We start from the raw sequence: 11,278 nt of genomic DNA, 5'->3' as shown, positions 1-11,278 counted from the left end.
CTATTTCTATGTAGGATTCCTATACTTTACATTTCATAGAAAAAATATATTAGCACAAACCTGATGAAAAAAAATGCATCCTATGGATGAAATGACATCTCTTTTCCATATAGGAATTGAGATATCCTATTCTTATCCTTTGAACCTAAAAAACCCGACTTGTAGCTCTAAGAATCCATGGTGGATAAGTTATTACTTGCTTGTTACTCTTGAGAAGTTGTGGCGGACAAGTTATTACTTTGATAAGAAACAATGGCAGTGTCGTGTTGTGGAGAAAACATCTTTGCAAAGGAGGTTGCTTATTAGAGTGTAAACACTACTATGTATTGAGAGCAAACATCATAGTTTGTTTTGTATGTGGGAATAGGTGGCGGCCCAACCTTGCTCATTCCCATAGATTTGTCGATGCTGACAAGAACTATTTCATATAGACGGACGGGCGAATGACTACTTATGGATTAGATATAACTTGTAGGTCGTCGAAAAATAGTTTATAGATTTGCATTGGCTTGGAAAAAATGAACATGACAAACATGGAAAAATACTCAATGGCCCGTCATAGCCTTGTTACCGGCTCCCAAAGGTAAAAGAAGATGCTACAAGGCATACTCTTAATATGCCTAAGCACTCGATGTTGGCAAAACACAATGTCTTGGCCATCGGCGATGATTTAGATGTACTATGTATTCCTTCGGCGACGGTAGCGATACGACAGCAGAGGCGAGAGCAGGGGAAAACAAAGACCAATGAAGAGACGGAGTTGTTTCGCCGCCATTATGGGTGCGTGGAAGAGAGGGGAAGAAAATGAGCGAGAGGAAATAGGGAAAGGAAAAAGTTGATGGACGGTTTAAATATTCTTAGGAACTAGGGTTTCCTTGGTGGCCCTTATTGGGCCAATTATGGCACATAAGGGATAAGATGGCGCTACAAGTTATCTTTCTTGGGGGTGGGGCGCGTGCGAACATGGTCATTTCTCCACGAGCATAGAAGCACAAGGTCGTTGCAACCCCGTAAACATCGACTACATGATGCATAGTTTAAAAATCAGGACGATGACCTAATCGGTCGAGGACATCGAGCGTGCATGTTTCGGCAGTTGCTGGAGGATTAGCACTATAACTGTCGAGACCCCGATCCTAGGTCATAAGAACCCAGCCTGTAACACATCACATCACTTTGCGGCCTCACGCACGGTAAACTCCACAGCCGCCACCTTACCCTGGCCGGGACCGTTTGCGTCTTTTGGCTCACGTATATGAATGTGTCGCTAGCATTCAAACGACAAGAACCCGGGTCGACATGACTAGTTATAAACCCAAGCGATACATCCGTACAGGGACAGGCATACATAACCCAGCAAAGCAGGTGTCGGTCATCAGCGTGAGTAGACGAGTCGTAGCAAGCTACAAGGACTCCATTACACCGCGTGACATTTCCCCGAGGGGACACACACAGCAGCAAAGAAGGATACATGTCGGTCAATCAATGTGTTCCGAGCAGTAGCAAGCTACCAAGGCCCGATGGAAACACAAAGAGGCATTTCCCTGTAAAGAGTACTACTAAAGGCAAACAACTAGGTGTCGAATCCCACACATATAATGCATTTCAAACATACACACATTATGCACGATATGTGTAGATACAACATGGCATCACAACATAACTCTATGACTCAAGCATTTATTAAAGACTCATAAGAGTCAACATAGTATGATATTACAAACAGGGGTCTCGTGACCCGACACTCAAGTCATACAAACAACAAGCGGAAGCAAATCATGTCTGGGTACAGACATCTACTAAAAGTGGTTGGAAGAGCCTGAAAAGCTACTACGACCCTACCAAAGGAGCCAGACCTCTGTTTGGGATTCCCAAGCTATTCCGGTCAACATCAAACACATCGCGTATAACCTTTTAATGAGTCTAAGTATTCTCTGCAAAAACATAAATAAAGCAACCGTGAGTACAAAGGTACTCAGCAAGTCTTACATCACAACTATCTACATATGCATCATGTTTCAATGAAAGGATTGTGGAGTTTGATTGCAGCAAGCCAGCTTTGTCTCTTGGCTAACCTGTATTACGACTATAAGTTCTTTCTTTGAGGTGGGATAGCGCACACGAGTCCACATATTCACCAATTCAATACACCACTATGGATCCACTCCCGTCTCCCTACGAGAAGGCCTTCCATAGCACTCACACTTATCTTGCATGTTTTAGAGTATCCATTTAAATTGTCTATGTACCACGTAATGTTTCCAAGTAGTCCATATCCGAGGACGCGGCTATTCGAACAGATTGAATCACCCTGCAGGGGTATACTTCTTCACACATGCTCCCACCACTTAGCACCATATGCACGTCATGCATCTCGGCAACCTTCAAGCGGAAGCACTGGCGTGGGTGTCGGCCACGACCGTTAACCACACAAGACCCTAGTCCAGGTTTATCGCCTATTTGAGACTGAACCCGCAAGGAAGTCCGGCCGAGGTTTCCTCTACGACCCCAAACGATGTGCGCAGGGTTCCCAAGCCCACCATCCGGGTGCCACTTGGTACACCGTGCCACTGTGTATCTACCGCATAGAAGCCTACCCCGTCGGGCAAAGCTAAACACGGCCGCCAACACTTTTACTACAAACACCAGAAACTAATTGCAACTCCTGGACAGGGATCTAGGCAATTAATAAGCCGAGCGGGGCCATATTTCAGGGCCCAATGCATGGTAGTATCTTGTCTTGGATAACATACACAGAACTCAGTTCTTAAGGACGGTCCCAATGAGACAACCCACCATGTACTCCTACATGGCCTCTCATCGCTACCTTTACCAAATCGGATTCACACTTTTACTCCCACGCTGTAGGACATGAACACAACCATTCCGATTCATCATCCAGATGGATCAGACCCGACACGACTCTAAGCATAGCAGGCATTGTAAACAAGCATGGATGAGTAAGCACAACAAGGCTCAAGCAGTTGCTACTCATGCTAAGTGGTTTCAACTATTTACTGTGACAAAATCAGGTCATGCAAAGGAATGGGTTCAACTACCGTTAACATGTACAATTGAATCGTGTTTGTCCTAATGCAGTAAAAGAGAGCACGAGCGAGAGAGTGGGTTTATTTCAATATGCTCAAGGGGGTTTGCTTGCCTGACACGTCTGAAGATAGCAATGAGTCTTCATCAATGTCAACAATCACATCGTCGGAAACATCGTTTACCGAGAGGGAACAACACCGGCAAACAAGAAAGAACAACAATTACTTCACGGAAATGCATGTGACATCCTCGACTTTTGCAACAGTAATTATTGTAATTAAGCTACAGTGATCAACCGCTAATGATGCCACGTCATCGAATTCCCATCTCAGACCCGCGTTGATTCGAGTCTGTCCGGATCCAAAATTTGAAAGCAAAAGAAAAAGTACTTTATAAGTTCATTACAAATATTAAAAGAATATGTATATGAAAGAGAGATTTAGAAGTATGTATAATAAATTGAAAAAGAAAGTATAATAAAAGAAAGTATTTAAAAAGAAAAATCAGTTAGTGAAAAGAAATTAGAAAGAAAGAAATAATAAAAAAGGCAAAAGGCAAAATAAAACAAAATGAAACAAAAAAAAAAGCAACCCCCCCGGCCCAGCTGGGCCACCCACCGGCCCAACCACCCAAACCCTAGAGCCCCTCCTGGGCGCCGCCACTCTCCCTCCCCCCTCGCTACTCCCTCCCCCCTGCGCCGCCAGCGCCCCCCCCCCCCACGCTCCCCTCGGCCCCACCCCCACGAGAGGCCCCTCCCCACCTCTCGTCCACTCCCCCACCTACCGTCGCCCCCATCCCCATGACCCTGCTCTCTCTCCCAGCGCCCCCTCGACAGAGCCCGTCGCCCCTCCCCTCGGATCCCCACGCCACCATCCCTCCTGCCCCCCTCCCTGGTCGGCGGCCTCTCCTCCTCCCGCCGGCAGCCCCCGTCACGGCCTCCCCTGCCTCCCTGTCCGGCGAGCCCCCTCCCTGGCCGGCGCGCCACCTCCTCCCGCCGGCGAGCCCCTCGGCCTCCTCCTTCCCGCGGCAAGCCCCGGCCCTCCTCGGTCCTTCTTCCCGCGGCGAGCCCCGGCCCCCGTCGGCCTTCTCCCGCTCGGTCCGGGAGGGACCGGGCAGGGAGACATCTCTGCCTCGCCGGATCCGGCCGGCTCCCCCTCGCCGGCACGTCACCACCATCATCACCATCCCCTTCACCACCGGAACCACGACGTCTCCACCGTCACCTTCGTGCGAACTCCGGCTTCATCGGGCCGTCTCGTCACCGTCGGTGAGCCCCTCCTCGGGCTCCTCCCACCTTGTCGATCTCCTCGCCGTCCCGGTTCCGTTCCGGCAAACGGGACCTCGAACCGTCGACGGTAGACTCCGGTAGGAAGGATTGAATATATGGTTCCTCTAGGTTGAGTTGGAGCAGAGAGAGTTCTCTGTCTCTCTGTTAGCAGAGAGGGAGATGAGAGTTTTGAGAGAAAAGAAATAAAAAAAACAAATGATGTATTAGATGCGTATGTATGTATGTATGAGATGTGATGTATGTATTTGCGTATATGGATATTTAGAGGAATACGGTATTTGCACGGTTAGGTATCTAATAAAAAAAATGAGAAAATAGCCTTAGGCCACTTACGGGTGGGGCCAATGCACCCGCTGTCTATGACAGGGAGGCCCCACGCGATAATTAAAAATAATGTTTTATTAAATAAATAAATAAATAGATATTTTAGTTAAATTAATTAATTAACATAATTAGAGTATGACACGCGGGTCCCCCACTAAATTAATCTGATTAAATAATATTTAATCTTAAATAAAACTTGTGCCTATGACGTTCGGGACCCGCAGGTCAGTTGACCAGTCAACTGCTGTTGTCAGCATGACATCGCGATGATGTCATAATAGGATTTTATTAAATCTTTTAAATCTGTTTTTAATTCCTAAATAATTAATAAAACTTTAAAAATTAATATTAAATAATCCGTAAGTCAGATCGAATTAATTTCAACATGAAAGTTGATCAGCAAAGCGAGACGAACCCGGATACACGGTCCATTCGTCTGTCACGTGTCCCTAGCGTGGCAAACATGGAACTTTTCCATCATTTCCAGTATAACCGGTAGTAGCCCGAGACCCGGAAAATATCGTCAGATATTCTTCCGACCCGTCTATGACGGATGTTGCTGCGTTAGCTCATGTCTAGCCTGCATCTTTCCATGTCATGCTTTGTGTTGCATCGGTGCTATTATTTATTGTTTCTTCCCCCTCTTCTTACCGGTAGCCCCCGAGACTGGCGCTGCTGCCGGGTACATCTACGACCCTGCCGATCAGTCCTTTGCCGCAGAGCAGCAAGGCAAGCAAACTCCCCTTGATCATTCCTATATCGCCTATGTCTTTCTTCCTACTGCTTGCATTAGTATTTTGCTACTGTTGTAGTTAGCTCCTATATCTGATGCATAGCCTATTTTTGATGAACTGCTACTTTCAGTCCTGTACTTTAAATATGTTTAGTATAGGTGGAGCAGTCATCCCCTCTGACCCCGTAGTTCAGTTGCCCCGCTTGTTTTCAAATCTCGATCTCTGATCGACGAGCCAGACCCGACACAGCACATTCACCCCCCTTCGTTGTAAGACGTTACAGAGATACTATCGGGTACCGAGGGTGACACCTCACTAAGTACTCCTGATGATATCTCTGTAGTATAGCTAGTCGGTCGTGGTTATCGAGGGTGATTCCTCTTTCACCATTCCCGATGACGCCCCTGTCGTGCAACCCCTCAAGTGTGGGACCCCCGAGGGTGATTCCTCTAAGCCCACCTTGACGGGTACATCGTCCGGAATCCAACGAGGGTGATACCTCGGATTCCCTCGATGTTACAACCACACAGTTACTCGACCATGTTACTGGGATCATTGGTGATTAGTTGTAAGACGGGTGGATTCCCGTGAGACTGTGTTGTTGGCCTAATTAAAATGCTAATGGATTTGGGTATTTGATCTGGGTTAGTCGGAGACCTTTTCGCACTAACCGGCTACGCGGGAAGAATTATGGGTACTCGGCGTCGCGGTATCAGCCGAAGCTTTTCAGATGCCAGCAATGTAGCGGCGCGCGCCCGAGTGGTCCCGAGATGCATCGCGCTTGTGATTAAGGGATGCTAGGACTGACGTCGGCCGCCCACGCCACGTGCAGGAGCGTGAAGGGGAACTGGGCCCATGAACCCTTTGTGCTTAGGATTTAGACCGGCGGGCTGGCCTCTCTGATTAGTCTTAGGTGGGGCTGCGACGTGTCGATATTCCGAGGCCGGGCAGGACCCAGAAAAGTATGTCCGGCCAGAGTGTTATCGAGCGTGACGGGACATGTGGTGCACCCCTGCAGGGATGAAAATTAACTATTCGGATAGCCGTGTCCACGGTTACAGGACGACTTGGAGTTGTGCCCCGATCTTTTACAACTACAATTGTTACTTAACTGGAATTAGTTTGCCTCGGGATTGCTTCCTCGCAGGGAGTCGAGGGAGGATCTTTAGGCGTGACCTCACTTTAATATTGCTGTAACAATATGACTATTAATGTTTTACCCCTGTTCTACTCTCGTCTATTGCTGCAAGACCCTGAAGATGCTAGTCTTCGATAGGACTAGGCCTTCTCTCTCTATTCTCGCATTGCTGCAGTCAGTCCACATATAACCCCCTTCTTTGATACTGATGCATTATTAGAATAGTTCTGATGTAAGACTTGCGAGTACTTTGGATGAGTACTCACCGCTGCTTTGCTCCCCCCTTGTCCCCTTGATCCGTTTGCTGTGACCAGATGATGAAGCCCAGGAGATGGAGGTCCCCGTCGCCGACGACTGCTACCCCGACGGTGCCTACTACTATGTGGAGGCCGCTGATGATCAGGAGTAGTTAGGAGGTTCCCAGGCAGGAGGCCTCGCCTCGTTCGATCGTTGTATCTTTTGTGCTAGCCTTCTCTAAGGCACCCCATGTTTTATGTGTGTACTCAGATATTTGTTGCTTCCGCTGACTCGTGTGTTTATCGAGCTTTCGTATTCTAGCCCTCGAGGCCCCTGGCTTGTAATATGAAGCTGATGTTATTTTATTTGTGTCTAGAGTTGTGTTGTGATATCTCCCCGTGAGTCCTTGGGTTTGATCGTACGCATTTGCGTGTATGATTAGCGTACGATTAAATCGAGGGCGTCACAATGCAACACTATGATGCATGCTCAAGACATGAAATGAAAAGTGGCAGGGCTAATGTGGCTATCATTTCTTAAGGTGAAGCTGGGTTTGAATTAGGATTCAAACATCACTTCAAGCCGGTTATTTTTCTGGATACCCTTTTAATTGATTCGACCTGATGCTCATAACAAATTGTTCCAACATGTATGGAGTTAGTATTTTGAGGTACTGATTTGCATTGACCAATGTTTGGTCATAACAATTGAAGTGGAATTCAAATAAGTATCAATTTCCAACTCCAAACTATTTATTAAATTTACCCTATTCATCATTTTGCCTATTTGGTGTTGTTAACTTTTTCAAACATGCATGAAAATGCCATAATCAGATTCTTTGGATTTTTCCGATCCTTTTTCATATATAAATTATTTTCATTGGACTTACAGATTATTTTCTATGATTTTTAGAAGTTTTAGACATTTCTGGAATTATTTTATAATAGAAAATCAATTACTGCGTCAGCACTGCGTGAGCAGTCAACTACGCCTAGGCCACGTCAAACCTGACCAGTGGGGTCCACTGGTCAGTGACCCAGGTGTTAATCCCACGCTGACCCGCACTAAGTGAGGTTTGACTCGCCAATGGGGCCCTCTGTCAGTGGCTCTAGGGGGTTAGTTAGGCTAATAGGCTGTCCACGTCGGGGGCTACCGGAACCTGGCCGGTGGCGACCACGGGCGTGGCGGAGGCTCGTCGGAGATAAGCTAAACGGCGCTACAGAGGCCCATTTTGCACACGGTTGGCGGCTACAGAGAGCTGGCGAAGCAGCCGATCTGGCAGGGGCATCAGGAGAGGCTAGGGGCGCCGGAGAGAGTGCCGGCGACGAGCTGAAGCGGCGGCTGAAGCTCGGCCTTGTGCGGGTGATGGCTGCAGGGCACGGGAAGGGCAGCTGACGGGCTCAACACGTTCCTGGCGGCTCCAGGAGCTCGATCCCCAGCTCGAGCGCGCGAGAGAGGCACCACAGCGACGGCGACGACATGGCCGGCAACGAGAAGCTCTCGGCCATGGTGGGGAACGGGGCTATGGTGCGGGAGAGCGAGGGGAAAGAAGCAGTGGCTCGGGGGGGTTCCATTTTTGGCATCGGGGAGGTCGGAGAAGCCCGATGGCAGCAGATCGACGGCGGCGGATCTCGGTGACCGGAGATGAAGACGACGATGATGGTAGCGCCAGGGGGGGCTCCGGCTCGATTCTCTCGACGGGGAGGTGCAGCACGTCACGACGAAGGGAATGAGCTGCTCGGATAGGACTAGCAGGGGCCGGAGGCACGGTGGTGAGCTCGAGCCCGAGCTCACCAATGGCGGCAGAAGAAAGAGAGAGCAGGGCAGAGGAGAGGGAGAGAAATGGAGAGGAGGGGAGGAGATCGGGACGGCTCTCCCGAGCCTATCCTAGCCACCAGGTCGGCGGGGAGCCCAGGCAGGCAGGAGGCGTGGCGCCCGTGGCCATGCGCCGTGGCAAGCTTCTCCTCTGCCTTCTGGCAGGAGGAAGAAGACGCCTGAGCCCCTAGTGGGCTGGGCCAGGCGACAGGTAAGCCTTTTTTTCTTCTCTTTATTCTTTTATGTTTCTATTTGCTAACATTTGTGTTGGTTTGAAAATAAATCCAAATCATTTTGCAAAATCCTTATAATATTTTTATGTGGCATAAATATAATTGTCCAATACCACATAATAGTTTCAGTATTTATAAAGCTATATTTTATATATAGAAAATATAATTCCATTTAAATAGTTGTTTGATTAAATCGAAAATCCAATATAAAAAGTTTTTGTGATCCAAAATATTGGTTGACATTTTTATTTCAGCCCGATGTTTTATTGGAAAATCAGGGACATTTCCTTGAATCAATTTGAAGCAATATTTATGTTGCTTGTTTGACAAAAATTTAAATGATGAGGCTTGATCACTCCTCATTTCATTTTCAAAAGAAAAAAAATAGGAATGCATGCATGAGATGCAATGACAAACAATTCTAGGTCTGGGGTTGTGACAACTCACCCCCACGAAACAAGAATCTCGTCCCGAGATTCAGGCGTAGTCGGGAGGAGGAAGAGGGGACACTAAACTATCACAATCTTCACGATCCATTTGCTCCTCCCGAGGACGTTGATTCATCGCACCATGTTGGTCTTGACATCTTTGTCCTTGAGGTCTTCATCTAGCTTGACGACAAAAGAACAGGGAGACGACATAAGATTCGATCTCCTCGAAGATCGAGCAACTCAAGATCAACTCATAGAATGAGACGTAGGAACGTCCCTTGAGCTGAGACACAACACACATAACACGGACGAGGAAATGAGACATATGACAGAGGTTCAATTGGTAGGCAACAAATCCAGGCTTAAAACAGATGCTGGCAAGGTTTCAAAGTAGCGAGGATTAAGTTGCCCTTCATACCACAACGGGGCACCTTAGGAAGGTGACTCAAAGAGTTATTCCCTTAAGTGGCAAAAAGAATTACTTTTGATCCTAAGATCATTGAAACTATCCATACCAGAGTAAGGCAATTCACAATTAATTGTTGGAGGAATTTGAAAGAATGGCATACTCAGTTGGAAAGAAACTGGAGTTATAGGACAACTCGGCGAACGAAAGGCACATTCCAAGTATTACCGAGGATATAACCTAGTGTCCTAGCGTGCTCTCAAGAACTTGAGAATTTCCATATTCATCAAGGTTTACCAACATCCGTGCCAAGGATCCTGGTGACACAACATACTACCATGATGAACAGTGATGGAGGATGCAGATGCAAGGGAAGACAACACTTCCTCAGATTTCACCTTAGCTGTGCCAAGGGAACGAAATATGGTTGATCGACCGAGAGACATTTAGCACTCCGCTTCTAATGTTCTCCTTGATGTACTAGCACAACCCAATTATAGATCATGCTTGATATTTAGCATATCAAGTATAAGTCGGACTTCGGGACTCAAAAGGTCCATGAGGAACAACTTCTGAAATAAGTCATACATAGTCCTCACGGGGAGATGGCTAAGGTTGCTGATACAAGATATTATCATATTATGTCTTCCGGCTAGGTGTGTTAGCCATTACATCACTTTACCGGGTTACATAGAGACCAATATTATAATTCTTGGGGAAGTTCCAACCATTATAACTGCCTGAGATTCAGCTCCGGTTGGTGCCACGATGCTTCAGACTCATCATGTCCAAAAATAAAGTTTGCAACACAAATCGACGAAATAACGTTGTGAGATTCTCAGGAAATGAACTGCGGAAGACAACTCCAAAACATGAGCTGGATCGCAAGACCCATGTGAACACACTGCCCAAGACAACTGTGAACACATGAAAAGTCTTACAACAAAACACTACCGAGTTCTAGTTTGGGAACCATCATTGCGGATGACGAAGCCATGTGCAAGTCCGTCTGGTACCTTCAGGAATGGCACTTACCTTCTTTTCCTTGAACAAATCAATCAGTGGCTTAGTGTGCTAGGAGATACATATGGAGTGAAGATGATCAGTCTATCAAACCATAGAATACTTCGCACGTGCATGATTGACTTGGGATGATTCCGAAGAAACAAATTAACTTTTCTCGAATTCACGGCGGCAACTTGCATCAGATGCACATGAATTAGAGGAATTCACTTCTTACACCTAACATATACCTCGTGCACGAGACACGAAGACAATGTCTACAAAGTTTCCAGCACTAGCTTAATGTCCAACATAGATCATGGAACAATTAGAATGTTGCCGATGGGCTCAACAACAATTCATCAAGATACCCATATAAATGGATTTCCATAACTATGTGAGAAAGATAATGGCATTGGTCAGATCAAAGAATATAATGGTGTATGCTCAGAGAAATCCATGAGTAAAACACCGCTACGAAAATCTTTGGTTCTGAGTTTGATTTGACGATAGCCCATGCTCAAATCAAAATTGAACAAGATAATATATGCAACAATTGATCACACGAATCAACCGATGAAAATATCATCTTTCTTCAGACTCACACAACAAAAAGATATCC

Source organism: Hordeum vulgare, chromosome 7H (assembly GCF_904849725.1).
Source record: "Hordeum vulgare subsp. vulgare chromosome 7H, MorexV3_pseudomolecules_assembly, whole genome shotgun sequence".
NCBI lineage: Eukaryota > Viridiplantae > Streptophyta > Magnoliopsida > Poales > Poaceae > Hordeum > Hordeum vulgare.
The sequence above is the reverse complement of the archived record's forward strand: the minus strand, read 5'-3'. Positions refer to the sequence as shown.